General features: G+C 42.0%; 1 long non-coding RNA gene across 9 annotated transcripts in view; it reads right to left on the bottom strand.

The window, feature by feature from the left end:
• The window catches only part of LOC306962632, a 65,832-nt gene that overhangs the window by 20,022 nt on the left and 19,355 nt on the right, over positions 1-26,455 (bottom strand). For all 9 annotated transcript variants that reach the window (XR_013792836.1, XR_013792837.1, XR_013792838.1 and 6 more), the window contains one exon: positions 12,332-12,400. This is a non-coding gene — a long non-coding RNA (uncharacterized lncRNA). The remainder of the gene's footprint in view (positions 1-12,331; positions 12,401-26,455) is intronic.

The following is a 26,455-nucleotide window of genomic DNA, read 5'->3' as shown; positions in this document are numbered from 1 at the left end:
TAACTTCTGGCTCACTGGCAAATGGAAAAGGACCGATTTAAAAGCTGATAAGATTGGAGCAGATAAAACATGCACAACCGAACCAACCGTGTGTTTACAGAGCAGTACACTGAGACACTCGCTTCGATCAATATATCGATGTTTTGTAATAGGCCCTAAATGACTCAGGTTAGAGAGCGCGCCGCATAGACACAGTCGCCATTTCTGCATCTCAGCAAAGTTTAAAAAAAAAAAAAAAAGTACTATTAAAAATAAGTGTGTGAGGCAAAAGTCATTTGCATTTCTCCGCAAGAAACAAATTACCTCCAGCTCTGATTCCTCTGACCTTCATCGCGTTGTGTGTGTTGTTGAACATGCGCTAAATTCAGCCCATTAAATATTTAGGAGTTTATTACTGTCTAATTTAATCGTATATGTTGACCTTTTGCCTCCATGTTTAATTTATTGCCTCTGTATATCACCTTACGCGGTGCCATTTTCATATTGCAACATAGATCTTCCCAAACTGTTTCTGTATATTTCCAAAAGCATATGGTCAAATATATTTGCGAGAAAACATGCAAAAATGTGAAATACTTTGAGCGGTAAGGAGTTTCAATGCAAAACAAAACCAATATTCAGCTCTGTGAGAAAAGCCGTAAAGTAAAGGGGACAGAGGGAAAACAGGCTTTATGTTAAAGGGAAAACAAAGCTGTATATGCGGGTCCAGGCTTTAGGCAACTCCAGAATATCCCATTTACATACTTGCACAGTCAACAAGAAACAAGCGCTGACCACATGTTGCTCTGTCACCATCTCTGCCACCGTGTGTGTGTGTGTGTGTGTGTGTGTGTGTGTGTGTGTGTGTGTGCGTGTGTGTGTGTGTGTGTGTGTGCGTGTGTGCGAGGGAGAGAAAAGCCTGCAGCCTTTACGATGCTCACCTCCCTTTTCCATCGACAAGTGAGGTGCAGTAACAGCTAATCGATGGCTCGTGAATTCCCTGCGTCCCCCCCCTCACCAGGCTGATCAATATTCCTAGCAATTAGAATCCCCTATCTGCATGGCTGTGAGGACCTCAGGGTGGCTCGCCAGCCCACAAACACCCAATTTAGTCCTCAGCCTATCACTTAATTACTAAATCCTCCCTAATGCCTATTGGCAGGTGGCGGGCGCACTAACAGACGCCCCAGTGGCTGAATGAACATGAGACCTTTGGTGAGGTGCTGGTTAAGATGCCCCCGTCTCACTCCAGCCGGCCAGTTAAACATCTGATTCCACATGAGGGCAACGACCTGAAATGATCCTCATATTGAGTACCTGGCTCACACGTGGCACAAATAGACTGTGGAGGATGGCAATAAAGGAGGAGGGCTCGGACGATGACGATCTTGCAAAACAGTGAATGACATTAATGTCCACTAGTGTGTAGTTTGACAATATGTTGTGATTGGATTAAGCATTTTGTATAACAGCAATAATGCTACGATTTGTCTTTTAATATGATGTTTCATTAGATATGCAGGTAAAAAGGTGGAGAATGAAAGCAAACTGACTTAACCTGAAATTTTTCTCATTTAATTCCTTTGGAGAAAAAAACACTAAAAGTATGTACATAAATTGCATTTGCCAATTTACGACCAATTATGACCTAATGCCCGGTACACTTCTCTAGTAAATCATATATACAGCAATTTAAATTAAAAAACAAATAGCAATTGTTGGAATATGGGTAGAAAAGACTCAAATCTGTGAATTGATAGAAAGTATTTGAGGAACCTACACTGCACTTCCACTGAATATGAACATGTAAGACACTGGACAGTGACAGAAGAGTAACTGACCAATAACATGATGATAGAAATGACAAAAAAAACAACTGTGACAGCTGTGACATTGGACAAGTAAGGATGGTCATGCTGAAGCACTTAGTAAAAAAACAAAACACTTATGCATACAAGACTAATAATTTAAATGGCCAAATTAATTGAGGACCCAAATAATGAATCATTTTAAAAGTATTATGAATAGTCAGTGTTTTCCTGTGGGAGGAAATGCCACACTGTGTGTACTGCCGTTGTGTCTCCAGCTGCTCCAGCTCTGTCCTCACAACTCTTTTACACAGAATCCTCAAGGTTAAACAGGTGGGTTATATCTGCACCTCATGTGGGAGCCTGCACAGTCTGCACAGAGGGCCATATGTAAAAAAACTAATGCTTAACAACACACTTTGAGAGAGTTTGTAACAAATATTTGAGTTATTTTAGCAGGCTACACGTGGAGTAATGCCACGTGTAGCTGTAGGAAGCCCAATGAGCCTAATTTCAGGAAGATATAAAATCCGATCAAAGAATACTGACACAACAAACAAAAAAACCTCCCAAAAAAATCAATTGTAGGTTAAGCTGTTTCTTAGCCGTTTTAAACTGACTTGCGGACATCTCGACTCGGTCTACGCACCCTTGCATGATGCAAACTCAACTTCTGAATAGCACTGAGCAAGGAGGGCCCTGGGGAGTGCCTGCCAGCACAGAGGTCCGCACACATACACTCAATGTTGTCACTTTGTCACTTTTCCATCACATATCTATGTAAATAAAACTGCCCCAGGTAAAGTAATGATGGGAGCCTGGAGCTTTACAAATCCCCTTGAAGGACAGAGCAGGAAGGCACCTGCCTTCTTTCACCCCCAAGCCATCTCTGCACCTGCTGCACTGCCTTCACTTCTCCACTGCCCCCTAATTTGGCACTTTCTCCAGGATGACATGTTTGAGACAGAGCAGGAAGTGTCCCAGGTCAGGAGAGAACAGCTCCCTGACAGGTGTCACCTCCAATCAGCGCTGGGCCTTTGTCTAATGTGTTAACTATTCAATTAACCAGCAAATCACACTGAGAAAGTGCCAGCACCTAATTACCTATGAGAGCAGGGCCGTGAACGAAGTAAAATATATATGTGTGTGTGGTTGACAGGTCACACATCACGTTACTGTTAAGTTTTCTATCACACTGAAACGCCTCCAATATTCACTTTGAAAACACTGGCGGTCATGAACAGGAGCTGGATGTCATGCCCAGTAAATTAATCAAGACTGGCAAAAAAAAAGTACCTTTTTATAATAATAATTCGTCAAAAAAGAAAAAAAAAGAACAGCCTTTTTTGAAAATGGTTTCTCCCACATGTCTGCTCCATCTCCTTTAATACCATAACGAAGTGTCATAATAGTGCCCTGCTTTCACAGTGTGGATGTTGACGCCAATCAAGACAGATCTATGTTTCATGGCCACTTACAGATGTATAAATAGCCAAATGAGGAGTGCTAACCATCTATAAAATGGCAGTAAAATGTTGCCAGAAGATGACAAGCATCATGAGCATGTTGTGTTGGTAATCAATCCTAGAGGAGGGGAAAGAGTCAGGACATGCGTGCAGTGGCTGCTAGGCAAAGACAGAGAGTGCAGGGCAGTAAATCACATCTGTGCTCCACGCTGGCCCCACTGACACATCACCACTTTAACTGACATGGGGCAGGCTCGACAGCCTGATGAATCACCAAACTACACTCCATTAAAGCCAAACGGGCACCACGAGCACTGCCATAACAAACAATTAGTCACAGCTGTGGGTACTGACCAAAATGAGCGGGTGCATTATGGGCATTCACAGGTATCCTGGGCACCTGCCAATGTTTGTGATAGGCAAGGTACATGTTGTTTTCCCACCAACTTTCTATTTATGCAGTACGCCTCTGCGGTTGCATAACAGACATTTAAACATGTAAATCCAATATATTTCAGGGGGTATAGAGTGAAAAAATGTCTAAATCATAACTTCTTTCTAGTATAGTTTATAGGGCTTAAAATAGCATGTACACATACAATAACTTACTAACTAGAAATATACATTCCGTACTTCCTAATTTTCAGCTATATTCACCATGAAAACACAGAAAACAAATGTGGAGTCACCAAACCAGATCTTCTCATAGTTTAATGATAATACCAAAACCTGTAGCTATACATGCGTGCTTCATTGCCAGATTTTTGTCGGAGTAATACAGAGGCTGCTGGTGAGTGTGGAAGTTGTCCAGGGATCTGGGGTGCAGAGACAGACTGATGTACCTCCAGTCTTTGCACAACCCCACCGGCACTTTAACGACAGCCTATAGTGTACATTAGATCATTATACTCTAGAGCACCATATCTCACGCTGGATAATATTGTTTTTCCTGCAGCTGATGATGCATTACAAAAATAAAGATTGTTGTAACAAACGCCTCATGGGGTGACAATAAATCATAAAAACTTGTAACATGGAAGAGAAATATGCGCCCACAAACACAGCCCCATTCACCAGCCATTTCAGTGATTCATTTACTCCTTTTACAGCAGCTGAGGCAGGAGAAGCAGAGAGGAAATGAGAAAGAAGTGGAGGGAAACACAATTAGTTTGCATTTAACTTGAAAACATCGTTAAGGTCTTAGCACTAATTGTGTTGTTTTAGGCAAACAGAATCTGATAATGACTTCATTAGAGAGAGTGTAATGACTTCCCCCAGGGCACACAGAGGAAGAAGTGTGTGAGGAGTGTGATGTGAGATTGTGAATGATGGAAAGAACATTATATATTAAAAAGATATATTTCAAAGTTTCTTTTCCCCAAAATCCTGAGCAACACCTTAAAGGGAGTAGACAGAGTTAAAAAATGTTAAAATTGTGTATTTTCTACCCCCTACTTGATCCAGCAATGTCCTAATGTGTAAAATGAGCCCAGACCTATTCACCACTATGCCGCTAAAATCCTGCACTGTCACTCGAAAGACCTTTGGTGGCAGTAGTGAGTATAAAAATGACAACTTCCATCTAGTCCCTTTGAATTAGTTTGTAAGTTTGTTATATTGGATGAGAAACTAGAACTCTTGGAAAACCAAAGCAACGTTATGGTTTTGATGTGTTGCTGGTATAGATAAAGATAAAGATAAAGTTTTATTTTCATATTACCATCCAGTGTCATCTGTAGCAACTGAAAAGGAAGGGAAAAAAGTCTATTTGTATTACTGTATATTTTGATAATGTCATTTATAGGATTGTGTGCATAATTGTATACATTTCATATACAGTCACAGCTGAACATAAGATTGTGTATAATAGAAACGGAATTGGCAAAAGATAATCTGTTTTCAGCATGGCAGCAAACATTACTGAATAAATTATTGCATCAATCAGTACTAAGCTACAGTGTAATCTTCTAACTCGGTTTCCCCCTCCACCCCGTTAAATAGACAACAGCCTATGGCTATTTGAGATGAGATTCAGACAGGCAACTGGGGGGAGGGTGTTTATGGAGAAGGCCACCTTCCTCTTCTCCTTACTCCTCTCCTCCATCCAGCCCTCTGATTAATTTCCAACTAGATTGCTTGGCCTGCAGTATTATTAGCATAAAATTTCCATGGATCAAGCTTAGCTATAAAAGCCTTTCATCAACCCGCTTGTCAAACACAAAATTTAAAAATCTCATTCTGTTTCTAATATCATTTTCTTACAATGGGAGTGATGGGCAGAGGATATGGAGGTGTGAGGGAGGAGAAGAGTGTCGTTGGCAGTGTGCAGAATCACAAGATTGTTATAGGATAAACGGAGTCATCAATCAAAATTAAACAAGGGAGCAGGTTGGGAATGAGATCTCCTAGAGGGCAGACACACATATTCATGTCTGCACACTATGTGAGTTATTCGTGAAAAGACATAGGAGCCAAGGTCAGACCAGGGGGAATGCCAAAGACCCTGGCCTTACAAAACATGTGGACTCAGCTAAACTCTCCTCATTCACTTATTCAGCAGCAACAGCCCTGTCACACATCTGCATCTATCAACAACACACCTCGCCCCCTGCGCCTCCACAGACTCATTAAACGCTTGTCACCGTGCTACTTTTTGACAGCTGAACTAATAAATAATTCCAACCATTGTTATGATTACAAAATGTGCAACATTGCCACTGGTGCCTCCCCCAAAGCGTCTCACCTTGCCATTAATTAGGAAAAATAAAGCAGGCAAACGGTGAGTGAGCGGGGCATTTTAATAAGGATACAGAATCGATGCAATTTAATCAATTGCAGCTAATTAAAAAGCTTTATTGCAAAACAATCAAGGTACATAAACAAGATTAAAATAAATGAACTGTGCAGAGGGAGGGGCTCTCTAATTAAATGATACAAATTGTCATTCAGTGGCTGTGCTCTGTGGGCTGACACCTTGAAGAGAGCGAGGCCATTGTTAAGAGGCACTTCAGCTGTATCTTTACCACAATTCATTAGGCACATGCTCAGGTTTGCATTGATTTGTCACAGTCACTGATTTTGTAGGTTTTTTTTGCCCATATGCCTTAATGGACAGCACAGCACAGAGCGTAACGGGACGAAGAACAGATGGGAGAGACATTCAGAAATGAAAAGTCACAATTTATCGGATTGTTTTTTAATCATGATTTCAGCTTTTTTGGCTTATTTAAAGCAGAACTATGTAACTCATGCCCCTAGAGGCCATAAGCACCACTGTAAGTGTCGTAGCATGCTATGTTTTTTTTTTCTCATTAATTGTCCCTAAATACTACGCTGACATAAAAGACAAAGGGACAGAGGAATATTGTACATCCAATTACACAATGGAGATCATTTTTTTCACTCAAACTTGGCTGTAAATACTGTTTGAGTGGTGCTAGCCCACAGTTAGCTTTGCCTGCTAGCTTCTTCTTTGTGATTCCATTAGTGTGTATTGCGCCTCCGGGTCGGAGCAGGGAAAGCTGCAAGTGTGGTTTTCTGGCCAGACACCGGGAGGAGATGAAAGACCCTCCAATCATCCCTTTAACGCTTGTATTACCCCCAGAGGTACTACAGAAAGGAATTAAGGTAAACAAGTTACTTAGTACTGCTTTAATGCTGAACTTTCTTTTCTTTTTTTAAGAAAAGACAATATTTTCATTATATTTTAGTCAAAGTCGGATTTGAGTCGTGGCTTATCATCCCTGGGTGATTGTGGGTCCCGACGCCAAACCAGTTGAGAACCAGCCGTAGATCATTTGACCATAGGTTGTGAGCAGTTTTTTTCCGTCTTTGATATCATTATTGTGAAATGTTCAGGAATCCAAACATGGTGTCTATGACAACAATGCATAAAAAAAACGAATGGGAATCTAAACAAAACTGCACACAGACTGCAGTCATTTAATGCTCAGTCAGTCGTTATCACTTATCTCGAGTAATTGTTACGTGTTTGTGCAAGTGTGAAATTGAACAAAATTGCTCTCCATATAATTAAAGCAAACATAACAGTGCAGAGTCCAGGCCAGGCGAGCATGACGACAACAGTGCATACAACCAAGGGCAAAATATCCTTAGCGTCTTGCAACATAGTATATATATAAAGATATAGTCCATGCACCTGAAGGAGCTCTCACGTCATGGCATCCTGTGCAGACTTGATTTAGAAACATGTACGATTAGGATGATAAACTATAGCATTAGCCCTCATTCACAGGGTTGCTTCTTGCACCTCTGAACACACCAATTTGCCCAACCTGCTCCCCGTCTGTTTGAGGCTCGGTGCTGACCAGTCTACTTGGATGGAAATGATGTCCCGCAGTGAGTCTCGCGAAACACCTCACAAAGCAATTACTAACAAGGCTGATGTGGCAGCCCCCACTCCCGCAGTGTGCGCGGGAGGGGATAGAGCGAGAGGCCAAGTGCCCTTCAGCAAAAATGAATTTTCCAATTTCGGTTAGTTCTTCCATGAATAAATAAACAAATGAATAATTGAAAGGAACAACATAAATAAATAACATCACAAACATTCCCTAGTACTCATAAGTATTCTTGAGATAGCTCGGCCTGCATTCTAATGATAAAAGCAGTACATGTCGCAAGTTGAGGCACATTTATCACGACAGACAGAACTTAAATTAATTAAATAAGCATTTCAAGGAGCTCAAAACATCCTGCTGAGACTGAGCTGTAGCCTGCCCCATTTAAAACCCCAAATACTGAAATACACTGGTTGACTTTGCATTTAAAGCTGTTGTAGTCATGCTGTTGGCTCTAAAACTAAAATCGCCATTGTAAAATTTTGCAGCAGTAGCTTTAGTTATTGGATGCAGTCCCAATACCATTTGTTGTCAGACTTCCAAGATTGTATTCGAGAAACTACATAAAACACACACAAAAATCTAGTAGAAGGCAATATTTCAAGACTTGAATACAAACGATGAAGAGGCTGTAAAAGCCAATGGGTTATGCATAGTAAAAACAAACAAATATAGAAGTGGAAAAAGTCAAATCAAGTAAATAAAGCTTTCATATTCATGAAGATCATCTCAGTGGTTTGCCAGAGATGCCCTTCCTGACCTATATAGTTTGATACTGGATGGACAACACTGATTTATAGGAGGTAGTAATAATAGTTATGCTTCAAGGAGATAATTGTATACATAATCCTGACCAATTACGATGCTTAGAAAAGTCCACCATCAGCAACAACAACGACATGACTACTAAATGTATCAACCATCTTGTTCTACACCAACAGGGCATTTGATATTGAATAAGGGGTTAAACAATAATTACTGACTAATCCCATTGTATTTGCATAAAAGAACTGTGCATCAGCAAACACATGAGGAAGTTGCCCTTTGTCCTCTGTGTGGCTGCCTTCCCCAAAGCTCATTAAGGGATACTGTTAACATGCCTCCTAAGCACAAAATGTTAATTAAAAACACAAGGCTAATATGCATTTTAACGCAACAATTTTGAACAGCACGGAGGGAGAGGAAAATCCCATTTCCTCAGTGGATTTACTGATTGCAGAAGTTAATTAGGAGCCCGTGATGTGATGAGGGGACGACCACAAGGCATGCGCTGCCACTGCCCCCTCACTGCTCTCACCACTGCAACCCCCCAGGAGCTGCTGCAGGGGGCCAGGCCTCTGCACCCACTGTCTCAAATAGTTCTGATACAGATCCAGAGCTGCTATGTTCCCTCCCATTGACGAAAATGTATGTCCAAAAAGTTTGCATAGAGTTTTCAGGAAAAATATCCTTTATAAATCAACTGTATTGCAAGTTTACATAATCAGATTTGCTCTTTAAGAGGTAAATTTCTCTAAACAGTAACACAGTAGGTTTGTTCCCTGCTGACTGAAAGGTAGCCAGTTCCAAACTTACCAAATGGCATATTTAGGGATGGTACCGTAGAAAAAAAAAAATCGATATTACTGATACTAAATTATTTGTCATATAGAACCATAAAACAGATTCATAATTTATTCCTTTTCCTTCTATTTCATTTATTTTACATTTGTATCATTTGTTTGAGATGAAACAACCCAGAAACTTCCTTTAATGACAAAAGGACAGAAAAAACACTTTAATCATATTATTTTTTCCCCCATTTACAACATTTTTTTCACGTTTTTGCCCCAAAGTTTTCCAAATAAATAATCATTCCTACTTTCCTCCAATTTTTCAAATGTGTTCCCGATTTTTCTGTGTTTTTTCCCCAAAATATCCTTTTTTTCCCCGTATTTCGCCCAAAATGTTCCAGTTTTTTCTAAACATTTTACCAATGTTTTTCCCCAATTTTTCAAAATGTTTTTCCCAGTATTTCCCAATTTTTCCCAAAGTTAACCTCTTTTCTTTTCAATTTTGATGACCAACAGCATCAGATCTTGACTATACATATTTCGTATTTCTTTTCGGTTCCTGCTTTCAATACTTTTATTTTTTCTATATCAGACCAGTAGTACCAACCTTTTTTTTTTCCAGTTCCAGACTGGTATCGTTTAACGGTACCCAGCCCTGGGCACATTACTGTTATGTGCCTTGGGATACCCCAGGATAGGGTTCTGGTTTCACAACTTGTCAAGTCATTGTACGAATCATTCACTATTAGTGTCTAAGACATAGTAACAAGAGGCCAACCTGCACCAACCTGGGCAGTTTCTAATTCCAAAGAACAACATTAATCTTTGGCTAAAGAGCGATACACTGACTCTACTGACTGAAGTAGCGCTTTCATGCAGTAATATACTTTGCCCCAGCATCAATGTACACATTATTTACCCTTTCATATAATTCATATACTGTATTTGTCAATGCGTAAATCATAGTCAAGTATGATATGTCAACAGCGCTGCCCAGTAGAGTCAAAGTGTGCACCTAGGACATTAAAACAACATGTCTGCAACAGCTCTGATAACTTTTTTTTACTTAAAGACACTTGGGGTGGGGACTATTTTTATGAAGTGACAAACTCTTTCAGTGACAGGATCAGCCCATAAAAGACCATGCGAATGAAATGAGCGAGTGTTGGCTGAGTGTGAAAATATACTGCAGCACGCACCTCCACAGACCCCTCTATTAATCAACCTGTCTGCACTTTGTTTTGAGAGTAATCTCGTCCAACCACCAGAGAAGCACTCAGCAGTAAGTGGCGCTTGGCTGTGCTTTGAAGGCCGTGCTTTATTGCCGTCCCAAAGCACAGCAAGACGACTGCGGTACAAAAACACATCATCTCTGCATTCAACACTCGCTTTGGCGCGCACACACCAAGCGCTGAGAACCGCCAAGGGCCCAAAGAACAACTACACAGTCCATTCAAGTCTGATCATTACACAACGAACAGCCATAAGTGACCTCGTCTTTAGTAAAAGCAAGAGCAAACAAGTGAAACAAGAGTATTGTTGTGTCAATAATTAGAATTAGGCGAACATTACTGGTCAAGTTAGTCTGTTAAAGGCTCGAGACACACTCTGTTACGTGTGTTAATTAGTTGAATTTAAAGTGTTTTGTTTAAAGTTTTTTGATAGACATATTTATGCCCTTTTACACTCCTTAAATTATTTTATATGAGTAACAACACGATCAAAGCTCTTACTAAAAGACAAGCAACACTACTTGATGATTTACAACTTTTTTTTTTACAAGCATCTTTGCGGAAAGGTCAGGCATATCACCCATCCTACAGCACCAAGCAAAGGTGTTATTAAAAATATATCAATTTTACAGACTTCCCAGAGTGTCATAAGGTGACTTAGGAGACCGCCATGTGCCTGCGTTAGGCGTACAATAAATATTTGTTGACAAACTGGAAACTGACATTTTGTCCTTCAGCTACCATCTTTTTTTGTTGTTTCTTAAGAAAATGTATGTATGTTTTAAACTAATACATAACCAGTTTTTAAAGCAATGAGATACTAAGGGCAACAGAGTATGTATATATGTATATAGAGAGAGATTTGTATATTTTTTTTTACATGCATCAAGACAAAAAACAGAAAACTTCCACCAAAACGGAACAGGGTTTTGTTACTTGACCTCCACAGAAACACCTGTGTTAATATTTTATGAAAAAGGACAGAAAGTGCAAGTGAAATTTAAAGCACAAATGAATAAAGTGCAGAACTGGTGATGTGCACTGTGCTGATGGTCGCTGATGGAGAAAATCTGGCTGTGGGGAATGACACAAATATTTTATGAGATAGGCTTTGAGTATCAGTAAATAGTCATTGACATCTACATACACTACAAAAAGCATGAACAGACCTTTTTTAAAGTGACACAGAACCTTGCACTTACTGTTGCACATTCAAGCATTTTCTTTGGCACTCAATAGTTATTAGTAATGAAAATATGTAGAACATTTCTTTTGTAATAGTGAAAATCCTATAAAACCGTTAATTGGTTATTTATTGGTTTAAAATATATTTACTTTCCAAAACAACCATTTTTTTTTCTGATAATATAGAGAAAACAATGTTTACATACAGTGTGGCCTCAGAAGGCTCTTCTCTTGTTCTGTTTGTGAAGGGAAGGGTGTGCGAGATTCAAGGTTTTATGGTATTCAAGATGAAATTCTCAGATGAGCACACGGCACAGAGGCATAAACTTGGGCTACAGAAGTGATTGCTCATAAATGGGTGACCTCCTGCTTTTCACATCTTTTAAAGAGATGACATTACTCTGGACTTTTGTATAAACACTCAGAAGGTACAAGTGAATTGAACATTCATCTATCAAGGACACAAAGATTGAATGTTTTCTCCTCAGATGAAAATGCTTTTGACCCACATCTTAAAGGCAGCATATGTGGCTCCTCCAAAGGCACTGACCTTTATATTCCCTTGACAGGAGCCAGGCCAAAGGTTCCCACATGGAGGCCACTTTGTCATTTTTTTTAGCTTATTTCTTTGTAAAAACAGGATAAAGCAAAGCGTGCATGTAACACATGTAGAGGCAGAGCCTTTGACTCTCAGTGTATGAAAGTTACACATCTCTGTGTGTATTCTGACGTGTGGGGCTCACCACTGACCTTTCTTTGCTGCTCCTACTTCTCATCCAGCATGTGGCTCAGGCCTGTCTCCACCTGCAGCTCAGAAACCTGCTCAACACAATCAGCCAGAGAAGGGAAACAGGTGAGAGAGGATTGAAGAAATCTGTTTAAGTGTGTCACACACTTTACTTTTGCATAATATATATTCCACCTCAGAGATGATCCATTAGCAGTCTGACAGCAGTGCTCACAAACACAGCAGCTCCACTAATGTGAGCTTTTCACTGGGATCATTGGTGTAGACTTAACTCTTATTTAAACTTACTAAAGTTACTAAATCATTTTAGTTCTCAACCTCCCAACAAGGCTATGAGTGAACAAAAAGACACAGGAAAAGAAACAAAGAAAGAAAGATAGAAAAAAGGGATGGAACAGCAAGGCTGAAGATGAACGCAGACAGAAAAGCAATCACAGAAGAAAAAGCCAAGCTGCCACACCCTCTGCACTTCCCGACACTGATTTATAATTTTAATATCTCTAATTTCCACAGCAGCGCCCATTTTCCAAATGTCATTTTCCAATTTATGTCAAACCGTGTGACCATTTTTCTTAATACAGCTTATGACAAGCTCCGTGGCAAGGCAGATATGCAATTCAGATGGAGTGTTTTACAGCACAGCCGCAGACACACTGGGTGTTTGTGTGTTTGTCTTTATCAGTGTCTGCTCACTGTTTTGGAGAGGGAACAGCTGGGAGCTTTCCGCAAGGGCAAAAATTAGTTTCACTACAAAATATATGCCTTCAGGGAACAAATTATAATCCTGCCATGGATCTAATAATTACAGTTATCATAAGAATTATGATAGTGGCAACAATAATGTATTAAAATATGCATTAACATTAAGTGCTTAAGATGAAATGTGAGCCAGCTTCCCAGTCATTACATGAATATTGATGTTAATTAAAACAGAACCTCTCTTTTTATGTAACACTCCATCTTCTCATAATATTGCAAGTTGGTCTAGAGCCACATACAACGTAGTGAAACTAAGTTTGGAGTTTAACTCCGAGGACAGGGTCAGAGAGACATGTTAACTGAGTGATTTTTTATTTCTTCTAAAAAGAATATCACTTTTTTTCAAGAAAATTCATAAACGTAGACAAGACAGACAATCCCATGAAAGGCTTTCCTCTCTCATGCCATTTGATACAAAAACGTGCCATCATTTCCAAAGTCAGGACTCAACTTCTACCCACATGTTGCTACTGCCACAGTATGTGACCTATCAATTTAAGGGGGAGATCTTCAAAAAAAAGAGAAATTAAAACATGAAAACTGAAACTTTAAAACAGCAAATCTAGACTGTTGGCCTGAGAACATAACGCAAACCCAGTCTGTCCCCTATTCCTCTTCCACGCTCAAAGGGAAACCCTCATCGACTGTCTGTGAGTGGCAGCCAGCTAGCACATGTTCCCAATCATTCTGTGCCACTGAAAAAGGGTAAAAATAACAGGAACAAGTTGTCGGAAATGAAATTCCAATTCATCCAGTCCCTTTATATACTGGTGCAAGAGCCTGTCGTTGAGAAGCAAGGATCAATAGTGTTTAGACAGCAGGGCAGATTTTCTAAGCGCTGGATCAATAGGAAGGAGAGAGGAAAAAATACCCAGGCTTTTCTTTGGCTGTTGTAGTAAATACGAACAAATCAGTGGCCTTAGGCTAAATGGATTGACCAGCTGTTTCCGAGTTCTGTGTTGTAAATAAAGATCCATTCCAAGGTGTGTAAGTGAGGCCCAAAGGCGGGAATGCCACAGCTCAGATCGGCCTCGGATGACCTGTCTGGGGCCACACAGGTGTCATGAGGAGCAGTTTGGAGGAAGAGGATGCTGGTTATTAACAGACACAATGTGCAATCTAAAATCTAAATATATTATTTGCGTGCAGCAGATAGCCAAGGGGTAAAAGCGTATGCCGGACACTGTGCAGGCCTTGGGGTTGTGAGTTTGACTCTTGGCTCCAACAATCTGGTGAATGTCGCTCTCCTCTAATTCAGCACCCGCAAGGCGAGAGAGAGGAAGGTGTGCATTGTAGACATCTATAACACAGATCATCTAAACAGATGGTTGTTTTTTCATTAAAGCACATTATCAAGTGAGGCAATGGTGTGGCCAATGGGACAAGTTAAAATTTCTTACAGGGCAAATTCAGTTAAAAAGTATAAAAAAGATTTCCAAAAATAATTCAAGCGAAACTCAAAGTATTAGAAAAAAAAATGTGGTACCACTCACATAATCCAGATGAGAGGCTTATAAAGCAGTTGAATGAAAATATCAAACCCAAATCATTCACAATAAAGGAGACATCTACAATACAATCACACATGATTTGTTTTATTAGGGTGGTAGGCTGATGGAATTAAGCTGAAACACAGTGGTTCCATTATTCTTTGCATGTATTATTATTAGCATTGCAATATATTGCAGTCACACATTAGGCATAAGAAAGCAAAAAGAAATGTGTTGATGTGTTGCACAAGTAATTTAAAGGCAATTTCTCATTGTAATTGAGGCTTTGTGTGTATGTATGTGCGTTGTGAGAGCTGCTGCTCTCTGATTAAGGTGACCTTAGATTGTGCACTTACTGAAAATCACTCTGAGCAGCAGAGGTTACAGCACCAGTCATTGGCTTCCTGAACACATTACCTTAATGATCCCATTCCTCATGCCTCCATCTCAACACATTTAGAGACGCTGCAGCTACTTCTATTAAGATATTTAAATGTCTCCCTCAGCTGTTTGCCCTCAGCTCCATCACAAAAGGCAAGATACAAATGTGAAAGCTTTAACACCAAATATACACAGAAGAACATATTCAGACTGCAGCTTCCTGGCAAGTAACATGGATTTATCATGTTTTTGTTTTAGTCTAATTGGTATTTGTAAACAGAGCATATTCGAACATAAAGTTACTAGATATAACAAATTACAAACTAACATAATACGTTTTTTTTAAAACTACAACCAACATTTACATGTCATAGCCTCATCACCACATAACCATCAACCTGAGGCACGGTCTACATTATTGTTCAATCACTATAAATTATACTACATAGAATTTAAGGTAAAAAAAAACACAAGTGCTGCAGATCTAATGGTTAAGGCTGACAAAAAATAAATTATTATTAAAAAATGTTAAAAAGAGCAGGAAAAAAGCAAGTTAAATATTTTGCTCCATTTTGAAAATCGATAGTAAGGGCTCCAGAGCTGATACAGTGGCATTGGAGTCTTAAGTGGGGACTGGACCAGAGCAAGTGTTGATGCTGTGGCTCGTACAGAGGATTCTCGTATGTAAGACAAGATACTGCAGTGCAAGGGTGCCTGAGGCGATTCTCTAAGTGGTTATTACTCTGAAAACACAGGTTCCCTCCAGAGGCTGATGAGTGCTGCTCCAGTGTGTTTATGTATGAGCAGGCCAGATAAAGCCACCGCTCAGCGCTCTGAATTATCATGTCCATACATCACAAGGCCACGGTTATGATTCAGTGATGTGGTCTCACAGAATCATAAGACAAATATGAAGAAATCAATGAATACTGACATTTACCAAAACAGAGGAGAGAGAGTTTGTAAGCAATCAGGCCGGTTCACAGAATAGCTGGTCTCATTGGTCAAAGTGATGACATGGGGATTTCTGATTTGCTACTGAGATCAGCAAAGAGAGGGAATTTAGAAAAACAAATCTGTGAATTTAGTTTTTCACAGATTTACTGATTTTTAAGTAAATCAGTGCAAAATTTCAATGGCTCAAGTTTTCCCCACATGTCCTCAAATAAATGTCTTTCAAAAAAACTTGCAGTAGTATAACATATTGAAATAGATTATAAACCCTTGTGCACAATCTGCGTGGAAGCTGACAGCAAGAGCTTGTCCTGTGTCAGAAGAGGTTTTGAGCGACAGAGCTGATGGCCAGGCATCATGGTCATTTAAAAGCTCAGGCCCACTTAGCACATCTTGGCTGGTCCACATGCCACTGACCTTGGTAATGAGCAGCCGCTGGTACAGCAGTCATTACGCCTGCTATCTCCTCCTTCAGGAGCTGTCCTTTATTTCCATAAAACCTTTTATCCACTTTCTCAGCACTGCCATACGGCTCTATGCGGGCCGACAGCCATTAATGACTCTAGCAGTACAGCAAATGCCGTTACATGGCTTGTCTCATCAATATAGCTAAAACAGAACATTCACTGGAAGCAGAGGTAATGTTTTGGTTGTCAGTGTAATGTAGGTCTAATTAAGCCAGGTTCTACAAAAAGGGAGTATAAGAGCAGAGGGGAGATGAGAGGGTGACCCAATTAAAACCAAATGGAAACTCAGCGTGTGCAGAGGAACATACTTTCATCAGATCCTAAAACACATTAATATTCAGGATTAATGAAAGTCACACTCCTACATTCCCTCACTTGCCTGTCAGGTTCATATTTCACAAATATTGTCTTATTATGATCATCATGAATTTCCCCCTAAATATGCAAAAAGATTCAGAGCCAATTACAAGGATGACAAGTGAAATGGGAACAAGCTCAGGAGAACTCAAGAGTTTCTCTTACTCGCATGTATGGTCGTGTGACCAATGTGACTTGTGTTTGCTTAGCCCAGTGCCCAGCGGCAACAGCAACGTGACCTCCATGGCTGACAGTGATCGCCAGACTATCTTCTTCTAGCTGCAATGATTTAGGTCCCTCCATTTGCAGATGAGGCTCTATCTGGGTCTATGGAATAACCCACATAGCTCCATCAAATGACAAGTGACTGGTAAGTGGTGAGTGAATTACTGACAGACTGAATGGGGTTCTCATAAAATAAACCACTTAAATTATGTATATACAGAACACAGAGAATCTGGGGGCGTGAGCTAATTCAGACCATCAAGTGAAATCCATTTTGTCATGTTGAGGTGCAAAAAGAGTCTAGGTCCCACTACAGACTGCAGTTTGGGGAGGTGAAAATGAATTAAATGGATTTGATCAGAAGTTAATAATGAAAACTCTTGCACAAATATGCATCATCCTTTGATTGTGCCTGTTCACACATGAGAACAAACAAGTTCAAACTGTGACAGTTGAGATGGATACGATTCTATTCTAAAATAGGCTCTGTACTTGTCTCTTTTGCAGAGCGAAGACTCCTGGAAAATCAGACATGAACTATTGCAGCTTCTTAATAAAGCGCAGAAGAAGAAGAGTGGGGCTCTGTAACAGCCTCATACTGTGACTGCGGTGGAAATTACATCAATATCTTCTACAACTAATTAAAAGTGATTCTGGAGTACAGTGCAACAAACATTAATGTAGATGTGCTGCTGATAATGACGGTAGAGCGAAGCGTGGAGACCAAATTTAAACAAATAAATAAAAAAGCTCAAACAAACGGGCAGAATTATCCCACCAGAGCAATTATGGATCTAATCAGAGGTTTCTGCATGAAGGTACGGGCATCCTATCTCAGTCCCATTTGCATCATAACACAGTGTGCAATATTAATTTCCGAGTTTACTGCTTATTGGAAGTGCGAAGTATGAAAAGCCATTAAGGTCCCAAATAGGAAAGCAATTTGCTGTCACATGGACTCAGCTCTATTAAAAAGAAAAATCTTGTTAACCATTTGGAATTAGAGTCATTTGGCAAAAGGCATTCTGGCGCACTCCAGTAAAATAAGTAATTATGCTTTGCTTCCTTCTATCCCTCTCTTTCTTTCATTTGCACAGGCGTGGAGGGGAGAAGGAGTGGTGGATAGGGAGAGCGACTGGATGCAAAGGTAATTAAAGTTGCTGGCTATCTGTTTGGTTAATGTAGGAATCAGGCCAACTGCGAGCCTCGGAGGCGAGGCAAAATGAGAAAAACATCCATTTTTCTGTCTCTGTCTCCCAGCCCCCAGGCCAGCTCTCATCTGGTCCATACATCACCTATTCCAGTCCAGTGATTCACAATCCAAACAGAGGGCTATCTTTATAAGGAAACTTGTACTGGCAATTCCTCTGAGCTTATCTTGGTTTCATTTATGTTACAACTGAGGAAAATCTCATTAGCAGCTTTCCATTCTGTTTAAATTAAACTTTGATATGGTGCCTGATTACAAACTCTGTCTTTTATGTATTTCTATACATTACAGTGCCTCTTCTAAATACATTCACTTGGTGCATCTCCACAGAAAATGTGGAGAAACACTTTTTAAGGCAGCGACTTACATTGGACCTAAATGGGCAATGTCAATATATGTATTGGAGAGATGAACACACCAGCACAATGATAGAGAAAGGAAAATCAGGAAAAAGGTACCCACCAACCAAGGTCTCCCACTTAAGAGTTTAGATCAGGCCCAAACAAATCCAGTCCAACTGGACCGAGCCTGTTCACGAACCCAACCAGACAGTACCAGATGCATGAGCCCGACCCAACACGAGCCACGCACAGCCTCGACCTTAATATTTTAATATTCCACACCGCTCTGGTGCTGCTATCACAGCGTCATTGATGGGCGATCTACACAGCAGTCCCCCTTCCCCCAGCCTGGTACCCAAACCAAAGAGGAAAAAGTTCAGGGACCACAGAGATATAAAAATAATAATAATTAAAGCCGCAAGCGGCGTCGTGCGGCCCTCGCCCCTGGCATTCCCCCCCTTGCAACCGCCCCTGCTCGCTGTCGCCCCATGCGAGCCCCCCGATTGCTATGCTCCTTGTGAGCCCTTCTGATCGCTCTTGCCCCTGGCGACCTCACCCCTTGCGAATGCCCACGTTCGCTGTCACCCAAACCTGCTTTAGCCTCTGTCTCACACCCAAACCACCCTCTTACGCCTGATAACTCCTGCCCCATCCCACTCTCGCCTGAGCCTTTGTCACACACCGGCCTCACTCTTGTCCCAAGTAGCTTTGGTGCCCACTGTTGCCTCAGCCTGAAGGCCCCCTGTCCTCAACCTGGGCTGCTGTTCCAGATATGAAGCTTGTAACACAAGCCTATAAGTCATGTAAGTCTATCAAAGATAACAAACGGAAACAGGAGAATCAGAAAAAGACGTTGCAAACTTTTCATACTTGTTGTAGGAAGACACGTTGTACTGTAATGTGGAACGAACCAGAGGGGTGTTTAAATGGAACACCTCTCTGCAATGGGCTGCACGAGTGAAGAGGGGGAAGGGAATACACAATTGTGTCACATTACTTGGTTCTCATTGTGTACTTTTATCAGGCTCGAAAATATGTGAATCATGTGAAAAAACAAAGAATTGGAAAATTGTCATGGCAGTGTTTGAACTGGCAACCTCCTATACCAGAGACCAGCACACTATCACTGACCTATAACTACATACTGTCAATGACCTGATGTGGGCTACTATTCTCTAGAATAACACTCCAAAATTAGGTCCCAGCACCTGAGGAGAGGTCATTTTTTGTCAATTTTCCCCCTCCATTTTCTAGATTGTTTTGACATTGTCCCTGGTGTTGCCTCAATAGTTTCCCTACTATCCTGCCATGTCTTTAGTTATGCAAATTCTGTAAGCGTTGTTCCCACTTTTTTCATGAGGGTGGGACCATAGGTGCTGAATTATGTAATTTCCAGTAGGTGCCGAGAAAAAAAAAAAAAAAAAAAGATAAAAATAGTAAAAGTCAGAATTGATCCAGCAGCCTCATGGTTATGAACCCAATGCTCTACCTATGACACTATACAGGTACAGTTAAAATTCTAGCTGAACAAAGGAATGTCTTATGAAACTCCCTGTGCATTAGAAATGTTAGGACAAGCTACCTCCTTCACCTAAGACGACCTTTTACCACTGAGATATAAGTCCATACAAACATGGGCCTGATGAGGGCAAGGCTTCACTAAATTTCTGGGCCGAAATTAGGGGACAGCACCCCACTGGAGGAGAGGGAACATTTCCCCATTTTTCATGAGGGTGGGACCAAAGGCGGTAAATCATGTTCTTCCCAGAAAGAGCCAAAAAAAAGAAAGAAAGAAAGAAAGAAAAAAAAGAAAAAACTTATGAAGGTCAGAATTGATCCAGGGGCATCTTGGTTATAAACCTAATGCTCTGCCCATGACACTATACAGGCACAGACAATGTATTAGTAGAACAAAAAAATATCTTATGAAACACCCGCACTCATGGTCTTAGGCTGAGACAATGTGTACAGTGGTCCATGTAAAATGAGAAAGCATAAGAAAAGTGTGAAGGCTGTGTTAGGACTAGCTCATTCACTGAAGACAACCTTGCTACTACTGAGATATAAGTCCATACAAACATGGGCCTGATGAGGGTGAGGGTTCTCTCAATTCTCAGGCCAAAATTAGGTGACAGCACCCCACTGGAGGAGAGGGATCATTTCCCCATTTTTCATGAGGGTGGGACCAGAAAGTACCGAGTCCAAAAGAAAAAAAAAAAAAGGTGATGGCTGGGATCGATCCAACAACCTAACGTATAGGAACCCGGCACTCTACCAATGGAGCTTCACAAGCTTAGTGAATACTGCAGCCAATTGAACATTAATGTTATGAAAGACTGCACTTGTGTATTTGCAGAAAACGGAAATTACAGCTTAAGCATTAATATATTTCATCTTTTTAATTAGGGTAAATTCCTCTGACCGGCCAAAGATTTGATGAGAGGGTGCACCAGCCCAGCAGCACCCTCCATATAAAGAATATTTCGTTGAGAGCGAAATAGTACGAGGAACACACAGAGGGACGGACAGGAAACGGGTAAACTAAACTTCCTGTCACTATAAACTTTAGAAAAAGTTGATTTTGGAGGCAAAAACATGGAAATTGAAGCATCTTTCTGTGACAGAGGGGTAGTATAAACATGTACGAGTCTAAAACTGTAGCCGTTGTGAATAAAGGAGGAAATTTGGAAAATTGACGAATTTCAGAGAAAAGTCTTACAGAGGCCACCATGCTGCCTGGCTAAGACCTCTGGCCATTTCCACGGAGGATGGGTGGGACCACTTAGAACCACTTAAAACCCACTTTCGGTGATTTTTAATTGAGTTTTCGCGCACGTTCAGGGGGTGAAAATCCAGTTTTAAGAGGCGGAAAGAAAGAAAGAAAGAAAGAAAAATAATCGTTTTTTGCCAAAAAAACCTAAGCCGTTGCCGTTACCACCACATGCTGTACACCGTTGGAAAGCTCTGGCTAAGGCGCACAAAAAAGTTGTGGGTCATTTTTTTCTGGCGTGTACGTGGAGCGCGCGGTTGGCCGCTGAAGCCCCCGGGAAGGCTTTTCTGCAAAAGCAAAAACAATATAGGCGTTTTTCCATTGTAGCTGATTTTACACATTAGACATTTTCGGAAAGCTCTGGCCGAGTCCTATGCGTCTGTCGTGGTCGGAGGTCGCTGTGGTCGCTGTCGTGTCCGTTGTGCACTCCGTACGCCATCGAAGCGCACCCTGGTGCCCCCCTGCGTTGCAGAAGCAATAGTCCCTATCGCCATGTATGGCGCTCGGGCCTAACAAGGGTTCCCGTTGCTCGAAATACCATATATTATACATTTTCGGAAAGCTCTGACCAAGGCGCATGCAACTGTCAGGGTCATTACTCTCTGGTACGTACCCAGTGAATGAGTGATGACATTAACATGCATTTTATAGGGGGCGCTGTTGGGTCCACTGCCACCAAACGTCATGTCATGTATGCGGGGTGAAGGGGCAACATGTGTATGAGTTTTGGTAATGATCCGAGCTAGTTTGTGCGAACGGGGGCCATTATTGAGGTCTCAGAAATCGCCAAAATAAAGGTCAACTTTGGGGCTCCACTGGACGAAGACCGCAAAACATAGCAAAATTCTTTGGATAACTTTTGATCCCCAACATGTGTAGATGAGTTAGAGGCGATCAGAAGCTCATTCGGACAAACGCCCACGGAGGAGTTCGTTCAAATGCGACATCAGCGTGGAGGCAATTTGACTTTTCCTCATTTTTCCACTCAAAATAGGGGACTTCCTGTTTGTCAGGGGGCGGGGTCATAATAATGTTTTTTGCTGGTCACGACCTGGACAATGTCTGTGCCCAAAGGCGCGAGTGTGTGTCCAAGTTGGTGGAGGCTCTCCGTCACTGAATTATTTTTTTCAAATTTGCATGTGGCGCTGTTGTGCCATTTTGCACGTCCCACATTGGACACTCACATTTTCGTAAATTTTTCACCAGACTGGATTTTTCGGTGATTTTTAATTGAGTTTTCGCGCACGTTCAGGGGGTGAAATCCAGTTTTAAGAGGCGGAAAGAAAGAAAGAAAGAAAGAAAAATAATCGTTTTTTGCCAAAAAAACCTAAGCCGTTGCCGTTACCACCACATGCTGTACACCGTTGGAAAGCTCTGGCTAAGGCGCACAAAAAAGTTGTGGGTCATTTTTTTCTGGCGTGTACGTGGAGCGCGCGGTTGGCCGCTGAAGCCCCCGGGAAGGCTTTTCTGCAAAAGCAAAAACAATATAGGCGTTTTTCCATTGTAGCTGATTTTACACATTAGACATTTTCGGAAAGCTCTGGCCGAGTCCTATGCGTCTGTCGTGGTCGGAGGTCGCTGTGGTCGCTGTCGTGTCCGTTGTGCACTCCGTACGCCATCGAAGCGCACCCTGGTGCCCCCCTGCGTTGCAGAAGCAATAGTCCCTATCGCCATGTATGGCGCTCGGGCCTAACAAGGGTTCCCGTTGCTCGAAATACCATATATTATACATTTTCGGAAAGCTCTGACCAAGGCGCATGCAACTGTCAGGGTCATTACTCTCTGGTACGTACCCAGTGAATGAGTGATGACATTAACATGCATTTTATAGGGGGCGCTGTTGGGTCCACTGCCACCAAACGTCATGTCATGTATGCGGGGTGAAGGGGCAACATGTGTATGAGTTTTGGTAATGATCCGAGCTAGTTTGTGCGAACGGGGGCCATTATTGAGGTCTCAGAAATCGCCAAAATAAAGGTCAACTTTGGGGCTCCACTGGACGAAGACCGCAAAACATAGCAAAATTCTTTGGATAACTTTTGATCCCCAACATGTGTAGATGAGTTAGAGGCGATCAGAAGCTCATTCGGACAAACGCCCACGGAGGAGTTCGTTCAAATGCGACATCAGCGTGGAGGCAATTTGACTTTTCCTCATTTTTCCACTCAAAATAGGGGACTTCCTGTTTGTCAGGGGGCGGGGTCATAATAATGTTTTTTGCTGGTCACGACCTGGACAATGTCTGTGCCCAAAGGCGCGAGTGTGTGTCCAAGTTGGTGGAGGCTCTCCGTCACTGAATTATTTTTTTCAAATTTGCATGTGGCGCTGTTGTGCCATTTTGCACGTCCCACATTGGACACTCACATTTTCGTAAATTTTTCACCAGACTGGATTTTTCGGTGATTTTTAATTGAGTTTTCGCGCACGTTCAGGGGGTGAAATCCAGTTTTAAGAGGCGGAAAGAAAGAAAGAAAGAAAGAAAAATAATCGTTTTTTGCCAAAAAAACCTAAGCCGTTGCCGTTACCACCACATGCTGTACACCGTTGGAAAGCTCTGGCTAAGGCGCACAAAAAAGTTGTGGGTCATTTTTTTCTGGCGTGTACGTGGAGCGCGCGGTTGGCCGCTGAAGCCCCCGGGAAGGCTTTTCTGCAAAAGCAAAAACAATATAGGCGTTTTTCCATTGTAGCTGATTTTACACATTAGACATTTTCGGAAAGCTCTGGCCGAGTCCTATGCGTCTGTCGTGGTCGGAGGTCGCTGTGGTCGCTGTCGTGTCCGTTGTGCACTCCGTACGCCATCGAAGCGCACCCTGGTGCCCCCCTGCGTTGCAGAAGCAATAGTCCCTATCGCCATGTATGGCGCTCGGGCCTAACAAGGGTTCCCGTTGCTCGAAATACCATATATTATACATTTTCGGAAAGCTCTGACCAAGGCGCATGCAACTGTCAGGGTCATTACTCTCTGGTACGTACCCAGTGAATGAGTGATGACATTAACATGCATTTTATAGGGGGCGCTGTTGGGTCCACTGCCACCAAACGTCATGTCATGTATGCGGGGTGAAGGGGCAACATGTGTATGAGTTTTGGTAATGATCCGAGCTAGTTTGTGCGAACGGGGGCCATTATTGAGGTCTCAGAAATCGCCAAAATAAAGGTCAACTTTGGGGCTCCACTGGACGAAGACCGCAAAACATAGCAAAATTCTTTGGATAACTTTTGATCCCCAACATGTGTAGATGAGTTAGAGGCGATCAGAAGCTCATTCGGACAAACGCCCACGGAGGAGTTCGTTCAAATGCGACATCAGCGTGGAGGCAATTTGACTTTTCCTCATTTTTCCACTCAAAATAGGGGACTTCCTGTTTGTCAGGGGGCGGGGTCATAATAATGTTTTTTGCTGGTCACGACCTGGACAATGTCTGTGCCCAAAGGCGCGAGTGTGTGTCCAAGTTGGTGGAGGCTCTCCGTCACTGAATTATTTTTTTCAAATTTGCATGTGGCGCTGTTGTGCCATTTTGCACGTCCCACATTGGACACTCACATTTTCGTAAATTTTTCACCAGACTGGATTTTTCGGTGATTTTTAATTGAGTTTTCGCGCACGTTCAGGGGGTGAAATCCAGTTTTAAGAGGCGGAAAGAAAGAAAGAAAGAAAGAAAAATAATCGTTTTTTGCCAAAAAAACCTAAGCCGTTGCCGTTACCACCACATGCTGTACACCGTTGGAAAGCTCTGGCTAAGGCGCACAAAAAAGTTGTGGGTCATTTTTTTCTGGCGTGTACGTGGAGCGCGCGGTTGGCCGCTGAAGCCCCCGGGAAGGCTTTTCTGCAAAAGCAAAAACAATATAGGCGTTTTTCCATTGTAGCTGATTTTACACATTAGACATTTTCGGAAAGCTCTGGCCGAGTCCTATGCGTCTGTCGTGGTCGGAGGTCGCTGTGGTCGCTGTCGTGTCCGTTGTGCACTCCGTACGCCATCGAAGCGCACCCTGGTGCCCCCCTGCGTTGCAGAAGCAATAGTCCCTATCGCCATGTATGGCGCTCGGGCCTAACAAGGGTTCCCGTTGCTCGAAATACCATATATTATACATTTTCGGAAAGCTCTGACCAAGGCGCATGCAACTGTCAGGGTCATTACTCTCTGGTACGTACCCAGTGAATGAGTGATGACATTAACATGCATTTTATAGGGGGCGCTGTTGGGTCCACTGCCACCAAACGTCATGTCATGTATGCGGGGTGAAGGGGCAACATGTGTATGAGTTTTGGTAATGATCCGAGCTAGTTTGTGCGAACGGGGGCCATTATTGAGGTCTCAGAAATCGCCAAAATAAAGGTCAACTTTGGGGCTCCACTGGACGAAGACCGCAAAACATAGCAAAATTCTTTGGATAACTTTTGATCCCCAACATGTGTAGATGAGTTAGAGGCGATCAGAAGCTCATTCGGACAAACGCCCACGGAGGAGTTCGTTCAAATGCGACATCAGCGTGGAGGCAATTTGACTTTTCCTCATTTTTCCACTCAAAATAGGGGACTTCCTGTTTGTCAGGGGGCGGGGTCATAATAATGTTTTTTGCTGGTCACGACCTGGACAATGTCTGTGCCCAAAGGCGCGAGTGTGTGTCCAAGTTGGTGGAGGCTCTCCGTCACTGAATTATTTTTTTCAAATTTGCATGTGGCGCTGTTGTGCCATTTTGCACGTCCCACATTGGACACTCACATTTTCGTAAATTTTTCACCAGACTGGATTTTTCGGTGATTTTTAATTGAGTTTTCGCGCACGTTCAGGGGGTGAAAATCCAGTTTTAAGAGGCGGAAAGAAAGAAAGAAAGAAAGAAAAATAATCGTTTTTTGCCAAAAAAACCTAAGCCGTTGCCGTTACCACCACATGCTGTACACCGTTGGAAAGCTCTGGCTAAGGCGCACAAAAAAGTTGTGGGTCATTTTTTTCTGGCGTGTACGTGGAGCGCGCGGTTGGCCGCTGAAGCCCCCGGGAAGGCTGTTCTGCAAAAGCAAAAACAATATAGGCGTTTTTCCATTGTAGCTGATTTTACACATTAGACATTTTCGGAAAGCTCTGGCCGAGTCCTATGCGTCTGTCGTGGTCGGAGGTCGCTGTGGTCGCTGTCGTGTCCGTTGTGCACTCCGTACGCCATCGAAGCGCACCC

Source organism: Gobius niger (assembly GCF_951799975.1).
Source record: "Gobius niger genome assembly, chromosome: 4".
In the NCBI taxonomy this organism is placed as follows: domain Eukaryota; kingdom Metazoa; phylum Chordata; class Actinopteri; order Gobiiformes; family Gobiidae; genus Gobius; species Gobius niger.
The sequence above is the reverse complement of the archived record's forward strand: the minus strand, read 5'-3'. Positions and strand labels throughout refer to the sequence as shown.